The sequence below is a fragment of the Schistocerca serialis genome, chromosome 2, assembly GCF_023864345.2.
Source record: "Schistocerca serialis cubense isolate TAMUIC-IGC-003099 chromosome 2, iqSchSeri2.2, whole genome shotgun sequence".
Taxonomy (NCBI): Eukaryota; Metazoa; Arthropoda; class Insecta; order Orthoptera; family Acrididae; genus Schistocerca; species Schistocerca serialis.
The window spans coordinates 417,150,430-417,167,595 of NC_064639.1; positions in this window are offsets into that span (position 1 = coordinate 417,150,430).

Consider the following 17,166-nt stretch of genomic DNA (forward strand, 5'->3'; position numbering starts at 1 on the left):
TCTCTCCTTTGCCTCTATCCCCCCCCCCCCCCAAAGTGTCTAACACAATCCCCCTTACGACCCCAGCCTCCTCCTTACCCCCACCACCAGATGCCTCATCAATAATTTGCTGCTGCTCGCAATCTGGCTTCAGCAGCCAGAGACTATGGTCATATGGGTGTCACTTGCATCTGACTGAGTGTGTGTGTGTGTGTGTGTGTGTGTGTGTGTGTGTGTGTGTGTGTGTTGTCTACTTCTGACGAAGGCCTTGTTAGCTGAAAGCTCATTTTCTGACAGTCTTTTTATTGCTCTATCCATAAATCAGTATCTCCGCTACATGATGAGTAGCAACGCTCCCCTTCATAATATTGTTATATTCCATCCAAGATAGTCCTATGTTTTATTTATGAATACTGATTTACATAAGCGTGAACATTCCGCTGCTTGTCAGAACCAGTGGTGGTGATGAATACTTGGAGGAGTGATCTGAACCACAGTCCCAGGTCTCATTGAATGCTGCTATAGATTAACAGCATTATTAATATTAAAAACGAACGTATTCTGTTAAAAAATGAGATTTACTTTAGTGATATTCGACTTTTGCTTGTAATGTTTCTTCGCTCGTCTCATTCCCATCCTGCAGAGTCACTACATGCCTCTTATCAAAAGTGAAGAGTTTTTCCCTCTCTCTCAGCGGCCAAGACTTAAAGGTCTCTGGAACATAATGGGATAATATACGGGATATGATAATTAGTGTTCCAGTTTCAAAATACTGTAGTAAGAGAACTACTTCTCAGAATTACGTCCAATTTGAGCCGTGTATTATTAACACAGAGGGAAACGTCATGAAAGAATAAAAGTTAACGAAAATTCGAGCAACAGATAGCACCATAAGCGTCAGAATATGCATACTAGCAGACGTGTGGTACAAAGCTGTTCGTCATTTGTGTCTGAGGCGATCAGTAAGCCTATTTCCATGAAGGATGGCGCACTGCTGGTAAAGCTCATTTAGCAAAATGGTGACTGCCCCAGCAGCCCTGCAGAAGTACCGCCACTCAAGGGTATGAGAATAGGCATTGGTCTAATGTCAGCTATGTGTCTGGAGAAAATGATTACACAATTCTAAAAGAGAGCTTCTTTTGAAGAGCACTGTGGCAGAGGGAGGGAAGCAGTTGATCTGACGTCTGTCGAAGATGTGGCCACAACATCGCAGAAGGGGTCGAACGGCGATGTGCAAATATGCAGTGCATAGAGGCTTGCCCGAATGTTGGACGTACCTGCGAGCACGCCGCATAAAATCCTACGAAACATCCTGTATAGCTCTTTATACGAAATCACTCGTGCTCAGGAGTTACTTCCTTCTGACCTGCCAGCAAGATGAACGTGCGCTCTGGAATATTTTGCTCGCATAGAAGTGGACAACGAATCACCATGGATCGACCATTCTGTGGACAGACGAAGCCCTTGTCTGTTTCCGAAGACAAGTCAATACGGAGAATTGCAGAATATGCGGAACGGGAAATCCATATGTGCATCAAGCGGTTCCGCTTCATACCGCAAAGGTGACTGTTGGAGTTGGTTTGTGGCATCGTTCATCGTAGGGTCCTATTTTTTAGAGGCATAAGTCCTGCGGGTCTTGTTACTTATACCGTCACTGATAAACGCTAGAGACTTTTGAAAGCCGGCCGAAGTGGCCGTGCGGTTAAAGGCGCTGCTGTCTGGAACCGCAAGACCGCTACGGTCGCAGGTTCGAATCCTGCCTCGGGCATGGATGTTTGTGATGTCCTTAGGTTAGTTAGGTTTAACTAGTTCTAAGTTCTAGGGGACTAATGACCTCAGCAGTTGAGTCCCATAGTGCTCAGAGCCATTTTTAGACTTTTGAACACCAAAGTCATTCCAACACTTGAACTGCGTGGACGTGTGTGTCGGATCATTTTTATGCAAGATGGCGCTCCTCCGCACATTGCTCAGTCAGTGAAGCGGCTGCTGCAGAGGCATCTCTGATATGCCAGAATTACCAGTCGTGCCGGCCTGGGTGGCCGAGCGGTTCTAGGCGCTACAGTCTGAAACCGCACGACCGCTACGATCGCAGGTTTGAATCCTGCCTCGGGCATGGATGTGTGTGATGTCTTTAGGTTAGTTAGGTTTAACTAGTTCTAAGTTCTAGGGGACTAATGACCTCAGCAGTTAAGTCCCATAGTGCTCAAAGCCATTTGAACCAATTGCCAGCCGTCATTTCCCTACAGCCTGGCAGTCCAGATCACCTGATCTTAATCTGACTTCTGGCTACCTGAAAAATGTTGTATTCAGTGCTCCAGTTACTAACGGTGCTGAAGTGAGGGCACGCATTGCGCAACACATTCTGATCGTGACCTCCGCGACACTTAGATCTGTTGTGGAACATACTTTTCCTCGATTTCAACTTGTGGGTGAAAACAGTTTTATCATACACTGCTCCAGTCTCACAACAATTAGAAACCGATATAATTTTGCTTTTTTTGCTATTTTTAGCCCCTGGACAATTAAAAACAGATGTTATTTTGTTCTTATGCGGTTTTTGGTCAAAAACCGATTCTTTTCCATCCGATGTGGTACGACCTCGCTGTGGTGAATGGGTTTACCGTGCCACAACTGTTGACTGCGGAACTTGTGCAGTCATGTATACTGAACAACGCGGATCGTGTAATGGCAAGTACTTCGATTCATGTCATTGGTAGCCGACCCCATTTAAGTAAAGACGCTTACAGCTCCATCTACTGGCAAAATTGTCGTTTTTTCCCCCCCTGCGTCAATAATATGCTCTTCAATTTGAGTTGAATTGCTCTTTCTACAGCATTTTTAAACCTTAACATACAGACAAACGAAGGAGTCCGACAACGGCGTAGCTCATCACCTATACTTATACATTAATGATTGAGATATGGAAACATATTTTTTTAACACGGTACTTTTTGTAGACGATCTTGCTACTGTACAGGATAGCGCGTCCTCGCTACAAAGATCCATCTACAGTCAGAACCAAATTTCTAAGGAATACAGTGCGAAAATATCCATTTCAAAAACAGAAGTGATGGCTTTCAAATGGACAAAACTGCTGAATACTATGAACGTTATAGAAAACAAAACTACTGAACAACGTAGTACTTCAGTTACCAGGGAAATATTATGAGCTACCAGAATGAACATGACATTGACAACAAACTGTAGAAAAATCATATGATATGTGGAACAGTCAACAGAACATTGAGAAATAAAGTGAGAAAAGATACAAAATTCAAGATTCATGGTTATGGTCACCCACATATTCCCATTTGGAAGTGAAACTTGGACAGTTACTAAAAAGCAAGAAAGTGGATTCCGAGGGGTAGAAACGAAATTTGTAGAAGAGTTAAGGTCCGTACAAGATTAGACAGACTAAGAAACGAAGACATTAGAGCAGAGAATGGGATATATGTTATAAATGAGGAGATCGATTATAATAGACAAAACTGGCTGGAATATCTGCAAAAATGGCAGATTCAAGACTACGAAAAGAAGCCTTATGTTGCAGACCTACGGATGCAAAATCTAAAGGAAGACCAAGAAAAAGATGGCTGGATACTTAGAAGGAGGAACGAGCCTGTGGCCTAGACCATGGTGCAAGATGTTGTTTTACATCTGGGAAATTTGTGGTAAGGTCTTGTGGGACCAAACTGCGTAGGTCATCGGTCCCTAAGCTTGCACACTGTTTAATATAACTTAAAGTAACTTACGCTAAGGACGACACACACTCATGTCATGTCGAACCTCCAACGGGGGGAGCGGCGAGGACCGTGACATGTCGCCCTAGACCGCGCGGCTACCCCGCGCGGCTTACATTTGGGCCTACATACATTCTCAGCTAATATTGTGATAGTGTGCGAACGTACAGAAAAAGAGCTACTAGAACCGGTGTGGTACTCACGCAAATCGCAGCATCTGGTTAGATGAGCCGCACACAGCAGCAGAAGCAGCAGTGTGGAGCGGGCGTAGCTGTGGTGGTGGTGGTGTGTTGGGGCTTATGGGCGCTCAACATGGAGGTCATCGGCGCCCTGACACACATTAAAAGGAACGAATGTGGACAGACCTAAGAAAACTAAAGCACACACTCAAACAAAGCAGGAAAAGAAGGAAAATGATACCTAAGAAAGTAAAACCTAAGGAAAGGGGAAACATAGCAATAAGAATGTCACAGGAAATTGTTATTGGCTGGCCACTTACATAAAATATGGGCGAGCTTGTCAAACAGTGAGCAAATTAAAATCCTCTCCCTAAAATCTTTGTAAAAACATTTGACAGGGCACAGAGCTTTAAAACTTTAGCCACATTCGTCCGAGTGTTGCCTAAAAGAGATGGCAGGTCCGCTGGCAAGTCAGCCGCGACCCGCTGGTCAGAAAATAAAACGCAATCCAATAAAACGTGGCGCACAGTGACCTGGACGCCGCAAGCACCACACATTGGAGGGTCCTCTCGCCGGAGAAGGAAGCCATGCGTCATAGGGCTGTGGCCTATTCGAAGCCGAGTGAGGAGAACCTCGTCCCGTCGATGGGGCTGAAAGGAAGTACACCACACACGCGTTGTGGGCTTGACTATACGGAGCTTATTGTCAGTCACTTCCAGCCACTCATCCTCCCACCGACGCATGACCCGTGAGCTCAACAGCGAGGTGAGTACGTGCAAGGGGATAGCACACTGAGATACTTGTGGGGCGAGACACGCCTCCTTGGCTGCGGGATCTGCCCTTTCATTCCCTGCAATGTCAACATGCCCCGGAACCCAGCAGAAAGCTACAACTTTTCCTAGTCGCTGTAGTCGGAGGAGGGCATCCTGGATGGTCTGGACAATTTTGTCTGCCGCATACAAACGTTGCACTAGCGACGCATCGTGTGTGTGCGTGCGTGCGCTGTCCGGCCCGGGCAGCTACTGGCGTCCACGCCTGTTCTGCGGCAGCACCTGGTGAGTGGGAATCCACACCAGTTTCGAAGCGCTCCACCTGAGGTTCGTCAGCGGTCCCTCCACAGAAACTCAGGGTGGCGACCACTGAGTAAATCCCTAGTCGCATTGCAAACTCTATTTATCATCCACTCTGTGGGTTTCATGTTCTACATCTACATCCATATCTACATCCATACTCCGCAAGCCACCTGACGGTGTGTGGCGGAGGGTACCTTGAGTACCTCTATCGGTTCTCCCTTCTATTCCAGTCTCGTATTGTTCGTGGAAAGAAGGATTGTCGGTATGCCTCTGTGTGGGCTCTAATATCTCTGATTTTATCCTCATGGTCTCTTCGCGAGATATACGTAGAAGGGAGCAATATACTGCTTGACTCCTCGGTGAAGGTATGTTCTCGAAACTTCCACAAAAGCCCGTACCGAGCTACTGAGCGTCTCTCCTGCAGAGTCTTCCACTGGAGTTTATCTACCATCTCCGTAATGCTTTCGCAATTACTAAATGATCCTGTAACGAAGCGCGCTGCTCTCCGTTGGATCTTCTCTATCTCTTCCATCAACCCTATCTGGTACGGATCCCACACTGCTGAGCAGTTTTCAAGCAGTGGCCGAACAAGCGTACTGTAACCTACTTCCTTTGTTTTCGGATTGCATTTCCTTAGGATTCTTTCAATGAATCTCAGTCTGGCATCTGCTTTAGCGACGATCAACTTTGTACGATCATTCCATTTTAAATCACTCCTAATGCGTACTCCCAGATAATTTATGGAATTAACTGCTAATTAACTGCTTCCAGTTGCTGACCTGCTATATTATAGCTAAACGATAAGGGATCTTTCTTCCTATTTATTCGCAACACATTACACTTGTCTAGATTGAGATTCAATTGCCATTACCTGCACCATGCGTCAATTCGCTGCAGATCCTCCTGCATTTCAGTACAATTTTCCATTGTTACAACCTCTCGATATACCACAGAATCATCCGGAAAAATGCCTCAGTGAACTTCCGATGTCATTCAGAAGGTCATTTATGTATATTGTGAATAGCAACGGTTCTACGACACCTCCCTGCGGCGCACCTGAAATCGTTCTTACTTCGGAAGACTTCTCTGCATTGAGAATGACATGCTGCGTTCTGTTATCTAGGAACTCTTCAGTCCAATCACACAATTGGTCTGATAGTCCATATGCTCTTACTTTCCTTCCGCTAAGTCTTAAATTTCCTCACCTGTGACCTATTTAACCTACTTCTCTGATTTGTTAAACAAAAATCGTACAGTCATACTATTCTCCAATTTCGATACACTCAGCGTAAACCATTTTGACCGACTGTCATTTAACAGCATATCCAGAAGGTTTTACAATATATCCATCTGCTTGCTCTTAGCAAGTATACGAAAGATGTTTAACATGTTCAAAGCTGAGTCCGCTACCAGTTGTCACGTAAATGCTTTACAAATGTAGAATTATTTTATCAATCAGTCTGTTGTGTTCGTAAAAGTCTTCAGTGTGCATCCAGATTGCCCTACGTAATTCATAGGGCATCAATCAGATTTAACCTCGTAGCGTCTACGTGATCTGCTCATAACAGTCGTACCCTGAAAACATCAGCATTTAGACAATTCTACATCACTTTGATTCTTAATAAGAAGAAATAACACCTGTATTATTTTATGTTTTGAAGCGGTAGTATTGCCTTCTGACAGTATCTCCAAAGTACAGGCTATCAATAATTCAGGTTTAAAAATGCTGTAGAAAGAGCAATTCAACTCAAATTGAAGAGCATATTATTGACGCAGGGGGGAAAAACGACAATTTTGCCAGTAGATGGAGCTGTAAGCGTCTTTACTTAAATGGGGTCGGCTACCAATGACATGAATCGTAGTACTCGCCATTACACGATCCGCGTTGTTCAGTATACATGACTGCACAAGTTCCGCAGTCAACAGTTGTGGCACGGTAAACCCATTCACCACAGCGAGATCGTACCACATCGGATGGAAAAGAATCGGTTTTTGACCAAAAACCGCATAAGAACAAAATAACATCTGTTTTTAATTGTGCAGGAGCTAAAAATAGCAAAAAAAGCAAAATTATATCGGTTTCTAATTGTTGTGAGACTGGAGCAGTGTATGATAAAACTGTTTTCACCCACAAGTTGAAATCGAGGAAAAGTATGTTCCACAACAGATCTAAGTGTCGCGGAGGTCACGATCAGAATGTGTTGCGCAATGCGTGCCTTCACTTCAGCACTGTTAGTAACTGGAGCACTGAATACAACATTTTTCAGGTAGCCAGAAGTCAGATTAAGATCATGTGATCTGGACTGCCAGGCTGTAGGGAAATGACGGCTGGCAATTGGTTCAAATGGCTTTGAGCACTATGGGAGTTAACTGCTGAGGTCATTAGTCCCCTAGAACTTAGAACTAGTTAAACCTAACTAACCTAAAGACATCACACACATCCATGCCCGAGGCAGGATTCGAACCTGCGATCGTAGCGGTCGTGCGGTTTCAGACTGTAGCGCCTAGAACCGCTCGGCCACCCAGGCCGGCACGACTGGTAATTCTGGCATATCAGAGATGCCTCTGCAGCAGCCGCTTCACTGACTGAGCAATGTGCGGAGGAGCGCCATCTTGCATAAAAATGATCCGACACACACGTCCACGCAGTTCAAGTGTTGGAATGACTTTGGTGTTCAAAAGTCTCTAGCGTTTATCAGTGACGGTATAAGTAACAAGACCCGCAGGACTTATGCCTCTAAAAAATAGGACCCTACGATGAACGATGCCACAAACCAACTCCAACAGTCACCTTTGCGGTATGAAGCGGAACCGCTTGATGCACATATGGATTTCCCGTTCCGCATATTCTGCAATTCTCCGTATTGACTTGTCTTCGGAAACAGACAAGGGCTTCGTCTGTCCACAGAATGGTCGATCCATGGTGATTCGTTGTCCACTTCTATGCGAGCAAAATATTCCAGAGCGCACGTTCATCTTGCTGGCAGGTCAGAAGGAAGTAACTCCTGAGCACGAGTGATTTCGTATAAAGAGCTATACAGGATGTTTCGTGGGATTTTATGCGGCGTGCTCGCAGGCACGTCCAACATTCGGGCAAGCCTCTATGCACTGCATATTTGCACATCGCCGTTCGACCCCTTCTGCAATGATGTGGCCACATCTTCGACAGACGTCAGATCAACTGCTTCCCTCCCTCTGCCACCGTGCTCTTCAAAAGAAGCTCTCTTTTAGAATTGTGTAATCATTTTCTCCAGACACATAGCTGACATTAGACCAATGCCTATTTTCATACCCTTGAGTGGCGGTACTTCTGCAGGGCTGCTGGGGCAGTCACCATTTTGGTAAATGAGCTTTACCAGCAGTGCGCCATCCTTCATGGAAATAGGCTTACTGATCGCCTTAGACACAAATGACGAACAGCTTTGTACCACACGTCTGCTAGTATGCATATTCTGACGCTTATGGCGCTATCTGTTGCTCGAATTTTCGTTAACTTTTTTTCTTTCATGACGATTCCCTCTGTGTTAATAATACACGGTTCTAATTGGACGTAATTCTGAGAAGTATTTCTCTTACTACAGTATTTTGAAACTGGAACACTAATTATCATATCCCGTATATTATCCCATTATGTTCCAGAGACCTTTAAGTCTTGGCCGCTGAGAGAGAGGGAAAAACTCTTCACTTTTGATGAGAGGCATGTAGTGACTCTGCAGGATGGGAATGAGATGAGCGAAGAAACATTACAAGCAAAAGTCGAATATCACTAAAGTAAATCTCATTTTTTAACAGAATACGTTCGTTTTTAATATTAATAATGCTGTTAATCTATAGCAGCATTCAACGAGACCTGGGACTGTGGTTCAGATCACTCCTCCAAGTATTCATCACCACCACTGGTTCTGACAAGCAGCGGAATGTTCACGCTTGTGTAAATCAGTATTCATAAATAAAACATAGGACAATCTTGGATGGAATATAACAATATTATGAAGGGGAGCGTTGCTACTCATCATGTAGCGGAGATACTGATTTATGGATAGAACAATAAAAAGACTGTCAGAAAATGAGCTTTCAGCTAACAAGGCCTTCGTCAGAAGTAGACAACACACACACACACACATACACACACACACACACACACACACAAACACACTCAGTCAGATGCAAGTGACACCCGTATGACCATAGTCTCTGGCTGCTGAAGCCAGATTGCGAGCAACAGCAAATTATTGATGAGGCATCTGGTGGTGGGGGTAAGGAGGAGGCTGGGGTCGTAAGGGGGATTGTGTTAGACACTTTGGGGGGGGGGGATAGAGGGAAAGGAGAGAAAAAGGACTGAGCGTGCGTTGATGGAACAGAGGGCTGTGATGTGCTTGAATGGTAACAGGGAAGTGGCTTGATGGGTAAGGACAGTGACTAACAAAGGCTGAGGCCAGGAAGGTGGTGAGAACATTCGAAATATTACTGGGAGAGTTCCCACCTGCGTAATTCAGAAAAGCCGGTGTTGGTGGGAAAGATCCAGATGGCAAAGGTTGTGAAGAAGTCAGTGAAATAAAGAACATCATAACAAGTTTGTCTGATTGGCCATCCTCCGCAGCAACCATAGAAACACTTGTTTTGTAAATAAAACTGCCTTTTCCTGCTGCCACTTAATTTATTTTTCCCAAACGAGTTTCGCTTCTTTCTTTTTTAAGGCACCATCAGTCAGATCTATAACGATACAGTATTGTTATTTTTGGGCTATCAAACAGTTCACGTTGCAGTTTTTACGTAAAAAAGAAATTACTTACAAGTTGCTGATCTGCGTTTTCTGTCTAGTCTGCAGATCGCACAATCACTTTATTACCGACATATAAGCACAACTTTGAGTTCTGACCTTTTTCACACTACTCACCATGTTTCTCCTTCTCCTTTGTGGTGTGCTATTGTCCTTTTTCCACTCAATATAACTATTTCTTAGGGCACTTCTCTTAACAACGTAAATATTGCGACTCCATTATGTGTTTCCTCATCTCTGTTGTAATTACCTACTCTTTGCCGACCTAACTAAGTGTATGTCTAAAACTAACTTATTTTTATGATATTTATATTGTGTGTGTATATGAGTGAGAGAGAGAGAGCAGAGGAGAGTTTTGTGTGTGTATGTGTGTGTGTGTGTGTGTGTGTGTGTGTGTGTGTGTGTGTGTGTGTGTGTGTGTGTGTGTGTTCGTTGGGGGGGGGGAGTGGGGGGTAGTGGTTTGAATTGTATGGTGTTGAATATGAGTGTACTAACTGTTAGCGAGTGGTTGAAAGCTTTGTTGACAGCTGATTTGACTTTTCGTTTCAATGTTCTGTAGAGCAGTTATGGGTAAGTGAGTATAAAGATGTTGGGTGCTATTATTATTATATTGGATGGTATTACTATATTAATCCTCTTTGGGAGCATTCTTCTATTATTTTATCTATTAGTGTAAACAATGAATTGCTTGGCATGTGTACTTAATCATTCAACTTGGTTTTCCTTTCTGTTTTGGTTTTCTGTATGTGCTAATTGTCTTGCAGGGTTAGGAGGTGTCTTTTATTGTTGATTCTAATTATTTCCATGTCCTCTTCTATAGTGGTCGGTTTGTGATCATGTTCTCTTAGGTGTTCTCCAAATGTGGGGTGATTTGTCCCATATTTCCAGGCTGTCATGTGTTCCTTGTATCTGACATCAAATGTTCTACCTGCTTGCCCTATGTATTCACCTTCACAAGTGTTACACTGTAGTTCATATATACCTGCTTTCTGGTATATGTCTCTGGTTTTTGTCAGTTTTGGGGTGTATTTTTGTATAGAGTTGTCTGTTGAGTAAGATATGTTTATTCCCTATCTTTTGAAAATGTTAGTGATTTTATGGGTGAGTTTGGTTGTATGTCATTGTGTACCATCTTGTGTTTTCTTTAATCTTTTTCTATGTATCCCGTGTAGTTGTTATGGGTCTGCGTGTTTGTGTTTGGTTCTATTGTGTTGTTCTCTGTGGTTTGGTGATTTCTGATTTCATTGTACTTTTAATTTTTTTGCTTAGCTTTGTGACTATGTTACTATTGTAACTATTATTTTGTGCTATCTGCATTAGTATGTCCAGTTCTTTGTGGTAGTTTTCTTTGGTGAGTGGCACTGTATTGAGTCTATGGAGCATGTGTCACAGTACTGCTTGCTTTTGTGAGTGTGGATGGTTCAGGGATTGGGGAATGAAAATGTCCATTGCTGTGGGTTTATTGTAAATTAAAAAAATATGCTTATTGTTTTGTTTTTGATTGTTATATTCAGAAAGTTAATTTGGTTGTTCTGTTCTCTTTCAATTGTGAATATTATATTTTTATGTATCTTGTTGATGTCAGTATGTAGTTCTGCAATTTTCGTTTGTGGTTCATCTTTTAAGCAAAGGATATCATCCATATACCTGAACCAATATAATAGGTTGTATTCTTATGCTACTATTTTTTTGAAAACTATCTGTTCATTGTGGTTTCCAAAATTATTTGCTAAGGCTCCTGAAACTGGGGACCCCATTAGTGATCCGTATTCTTGTAAATAAAGTTCATTATTGAATTGGAAGTAATTTTGTTCTGTTATGAGCTTTATTAATGTGCGTATTTCCTTAATTTGTTCATCAGGGAGTTAACTAGAAGCTTTCAATTTCTTATCTATGATTTCTGTTGTTTCTGTTACTGGTTTGTAGGAATATATCTTCTATATCAAATGAGAGGAGTGTTGCTCTGTCTAGGATTTTTATATCTTTTATTTGTTGTATTAGCTGTGTAGTGTTTTTAATGGTTCTGTCTTCTTGTACTATGAAATTTCCAGAGAGTACTTTTGGCATGTGGGTCTCACAGGAAGATTCAGTTTGTGGATGTTTGGTTGGGTTTGGAGGACAGGTGCAGCTTTATTGATCTGTGTCAACTTTCTTTTCTCTGTGTTCTCCAGTACGCTCCATCGTTTAGCCACTTTCTCAGAGTCCTTCTCAGTAACAGAAACTCGACTCTGGCATAACTTTACACATCATATTAGAGAACTGAATAACATCTCCAGTTTCAGAAGACAGTAACACATCCACTGAAGCAGCAATAGTAATTGCCATATTCGCTCCACACATTACATTACTCTTGTACATCTTACTTTCCAAACAAATATAATAATCTTAGTCCAGAACTCGCTATATCAGAAAACATCGATTTTGTACACCTATACGTTTTTTTATATCTGCCACTATTATTATTGTTGTGATTGCTATTATCAATAATAGGGTCATCAGAAGTAGTAGCGGAAATACTGGCATTATTAACTTTATTAGCTCACAGGCACTTTAAACACTCAGATCAATTTAATATTTGTCATTTTAAAACTGTTATTTCATAAGTAATTGTGATGTGAAAAAGTAACTCTTTGTGTGAAATCCTGGTCCGACGTAAGAGAACACCTGATGGCTGTAAATCAAATCAGATTAAAAAAAAACCGGTACATAAAAAATATAACTCGTACTTGTTCTATTTATTGCGGCAACAACTTCCGACTAGACTTCACAACCCACTCACGAAGTACTGGTACCGTGTGTTACTATATTACTGGTAGCATAGCATGATGCGATACCACAGTCCGCTGCAGTGGTGGGCTAGATTTCCACTTGCCTATGTGGCCAGGGAGGTAGGGTGAGGAGTGGGGGGAGGGGCTCTCTCACAATGGCGATGGGCACAGCGACTGTACACCGAGGTGAAAAACGTCATGGGACAGAGATTTGCACACGTACAGATGGAGGTAGTATCGCGTACAAAAGGTATAAAAGGGCAGAGCATCGGTGGAACTGTCATTTGTACTTAGGTGATTCATGTGATAACGGTTTCCGTCATGATTATGGCCGCACGACGGGAATTGACAGACTTTGAACCCAAAATGGTAGTTGGAGATAAACGCATGGGACATGCCATTTCGAAAATCGTTAGGGAATTCAACATTCTGGGATAGGCAAGGTCAAGAGTGTGCCAAGAATACCAAATTTAATGCATTAGCTCTCACCACGGACAATGCAGTGGCCGACAGCCTTCACTTAACCCCCTGAGAGAAGTGTTGTTTGCATATTGTTGTCCGTGCCACCAGACACGTAATACTGCGTGAAACAATAGCAGAAATAAATGTGGGACGTACGACAAACGTATCCGTTAGGACAATTCGGTGAAATCTGTCGTTAATGGGCTATGGCAGCAGACGATCGACGCGAGTGCCTTTTCTAACAGCACGACTTCACCTGCAACACCTCTCTTGGGATCGTGACCATATCGTTTGAATCCTAGACGACTGCAAAACCGTGGCTTGGTGTCCCGATTTTAGTTAGTAACAGCTGATAGTGGGGTTCGAGTGTGGCACTGCCGCCCCTGAAGCCATTGACCCAATTCGCCGACAAGGCAGTGTGCAAGGCAGTGGTGGCTCCGTAATGGTGTGCGCTGAGTTTTCATGGAATGGATTGGATCCTCTGGTCCAATTGAACCGATCATTGACTGGTAATGTTTGTGTTCGGCTACGTGAAGACAATTTGCAGCTGTTCATGGACTTAATGTTCCCAAACAATGATGGAATTGTCACGAGGACACAATAGTTCGCGGCTGGTTTCAAGAACATTGTGGACATTCGAGAGAACAATTTGGCCACCCAATTCGCCTAACATCAATCCAATTGAACATTTATGAGAAATAAGTGAGAGGTCAATTTATGTACAAAATTCTGCACTGCCAACACTTTCGCAATTATGGACGGCTATAGAGGCAGCGTGGCTCATTATTGCTTTAGGGGACTTCCTACGACTTGTTGAGTCCACGTCACGTCGAGTTGCTGCACTAAGTTGAGAAATGAAGATCTCACACGATATTAGCAGGTATCCCATCGTCATCACAGTGTAAATACTCGCCGTTCTGCAGTAAGTCTTTTTCTAGAACTTTCGACACCAGCTGACATCGTTTCCACGCCTCCTGACGGTCCTATGTGAGGCCAAGCAGCATCAGCTTTGCCTAACAACATCATCACCCAGCTGCTGGTCTACAAACCGCCGATAGTCCTCATGATTCTGGGTCTGGAGGCGGGAGAACCTCCTGTATGTTGCCTCCTTTCAGCACTGCAGGTGTCTCTAAGAGCCCTGCATTCAGTGACCCCACAGAGCCATCTATAGATCATCAACACAGTGCCGCGCCCTCCGTGGCATTCCGCTGAAATACCACACAGGTATTGCTGCAGGCCAAGCACACTAACAGGTCTTACGCTGAAATAGCAACTTCTGCCTAGGAAACTACAAGCGCTACCTAGATCCCGTCAACAACTCCTGTCTGGGAATTTTGCTGAAGAAATTATATTATTACTGATGCCGTGCTCACCATGGTACTGGTGACACACACACACACACACACACACACACACACACACACATCGTTCTGGAACAGATATGAAATTACTGGCGTTACATTCTGGTGCAACTCTAAACAGCCACAAGTGTAGTTACTAACAAACACGGACGCTCAATTATTGCAAGACTTTCCGTTGGATATATTAGGCACTCCAAGTAGTATCAAGAAGACGGAAGTCCCGATCATTCTGTACAAATAACTACCAGAACTTTTTAACAGAACATTTGGAGATAATTCTGTTGCGCACATGACTCAACAGATACACAACAGTACTATTACAGGCCGGCACTCATCTTCTCATTTCCGAGAAGCAGCCTCCAGATGGCGCTGGCTATTAGGGTCCATTTTCTGCTTCACCGTTACGTCGATCAGCGTGTGGTATTTGTCAGCCGGTAGTGTAGCTAGCTACTGAAGAGAACCTTGTCAACAGTGCTTCTGCCTAGTACTGCCAGGAATGGTGATCCTTCCACCAACAACGCGCCATGGACACATCTGACAGTAGAGATCTTGCAGTCAGACGGTATATTTCAGTGCCAGCAGCTAGCCAGTTCAGTTCCTGAGTTACGTTACGGAGTGCAGTTCTTGAGCTCGGTTCAGAGGACAACATTTCTGGCATAGATTTGCTATTTACAGGGAAGCATGACAGTCTATGTTGCATAATTACTTCCACTCATAGTGACAATATCAAAGACTGTCAAGAGACATCAAAGTTAGTTAGATTTCCTTGTGTTAGGTATTGGACATTACGTTATTGAAGTTATGTTGTCTCTGACGTCATAGTGCCAGTATTTCGGAACTCAGATAATGCCGGTGTAGAGCCTGTCACAGTATGCCCTGGTCGCCACATTCGATCGCCATCTTGTATTCCTGATCACCCATCTCGGATTATGACGTCTTACTAGAGCCACGCCTGTAAATCAATTCTGGGTCAGTCTGCCAGATTTCAACACTGCTGTAAATAGCCCAATAGGTCTGAAATAGATTGTGACGTCATAGAGCTATGCCAGTATGCCTTAATCGCCATCTTGTATTAGGTCAGACATCTTGAGTTCTGACATAATAGTTCGTCTGATGCTTGTATTCCAAGTCTTAGGTTGTGACGTCATAGAGCCAATGTCAGTATTCCAAGTCAGCCAGCATGGCAATGCCTCATTTTGAATTTTCCGTCTATTTATACTTAGGATAATAGCTCTACTCTCATATGAAACACACTAGCGCAATTGGGCTATTTTTTTTAATTTCCCACCAAAACTGGAACTGTCCACCACTTTAAACAATTCAGTTGACGTTTGTCAGATGGTGGTGAGGGTGGGGTGTGGGTGGTATTGATTGTGTGGAGTTGGGCTCAGGGTGTGATGGGTGTGGGGTGGGGTGGGATTGGGGTGGTGGGGTGGCAGTAGTGGAGGGATGGGGTTTGGGGTGTGGGGTGGCGGAAACCCATGAATCATCCATGTTATCACCGATGATGTCATCAGTGACACTGCCCTTCAGCTCTCCTTACATACCTACATACTTCTGTGGTCACTGTTAAGAGACCTTGAGTCTGTTAAGAACGATGCCACTGCTCAGTAGACGAAGGAAACGAATTATTTAGAATAATTAATGACACTGTACCCTGTGGCAGTCTGATGGAATGGCTCGGGTATGGCGAATGCCTGGATAACATTACCTGTCATAACATATATCGCCAACAGTGAAATATTGAGGGCGTGTTGTCACAGTGTGGGTGTGTTCCTCGTGGTTACAGTGTTTACTCCTTATTGTTCTTAAGGAAATCTTAAATGTGGGAAGATATGAAGACACTTTACATCATTGTGTATTGCAGACAGTAGATGAACAGTCAGAGAGTTTGATTGATTGTATCAGCATGACAATAACATTCCTATTAGAGTCCAGATCTGGACCCAATGGAGAAGCTTTAGAATGAGTTAGAACGTCGACTCCCCTCCAGACCGCAACTTCCAACCCCACTACATTCTCTAGTTTCGGTTCTTGTGGAGGAGTGGGCTGTAATAGGTTGTATACGGCCAAATAGGTATCGAGATTTTCACTCGTTGTATTTTCCCTTAAGCTGCTAGAGTGGTGGCTTCTTTGATTCGTTAAATACAGGTTATCTACGTTCAATGTTCGTTGATGTGGCTGAAAGTGTAGCGAACAAAAGTTCGCTTTGTTCTGTAGACATACGAAGTATATGTGCTAAAGATCAAGTCTTCTAGTGTATACTAGCAGTTTTTTGTCATTAGTGGAAAATGGCGTTATTTAGTAAATATCTGTACTTTATAAGAGAATTGTAAATAAACTGTCCTGCAATGCACCGTCTTGTACCTCATAGAGGTTTTCAGGAAACTATACAATGAGAAATGTGGTACCAATTCTTACTTTTAGTAGATTTTTATGGCACTAAATACATTCAATATTGTAACAACTATCTTGAAAATAAACATAAACGTTAGTATTCGCACTCATCCGACATACAGATGTATATCTTGCTGGCCGCTCTGTGGGTAACAAAAACGAGATGCATTGTCGTGACTCTCACAAAACCCTCATATTGCAAGAATTACAGAACAAATATCTAGTTATTGAAAAAGATGTTTAGTCTTTGTCTCTTGATCTTTATGATAACTGTGCAAGTGCTTTTATTGGTTAACATGTTTGGGCTGCAAGGTTTGATTGAAAGTAATGAACGCAGTGCTTATGCAGGCTTCAATATTCGTAGCCCACACTATTTGTTGCATAATAGACATGTTGTATAACGCATAGCTACTCCATCAGCACGATG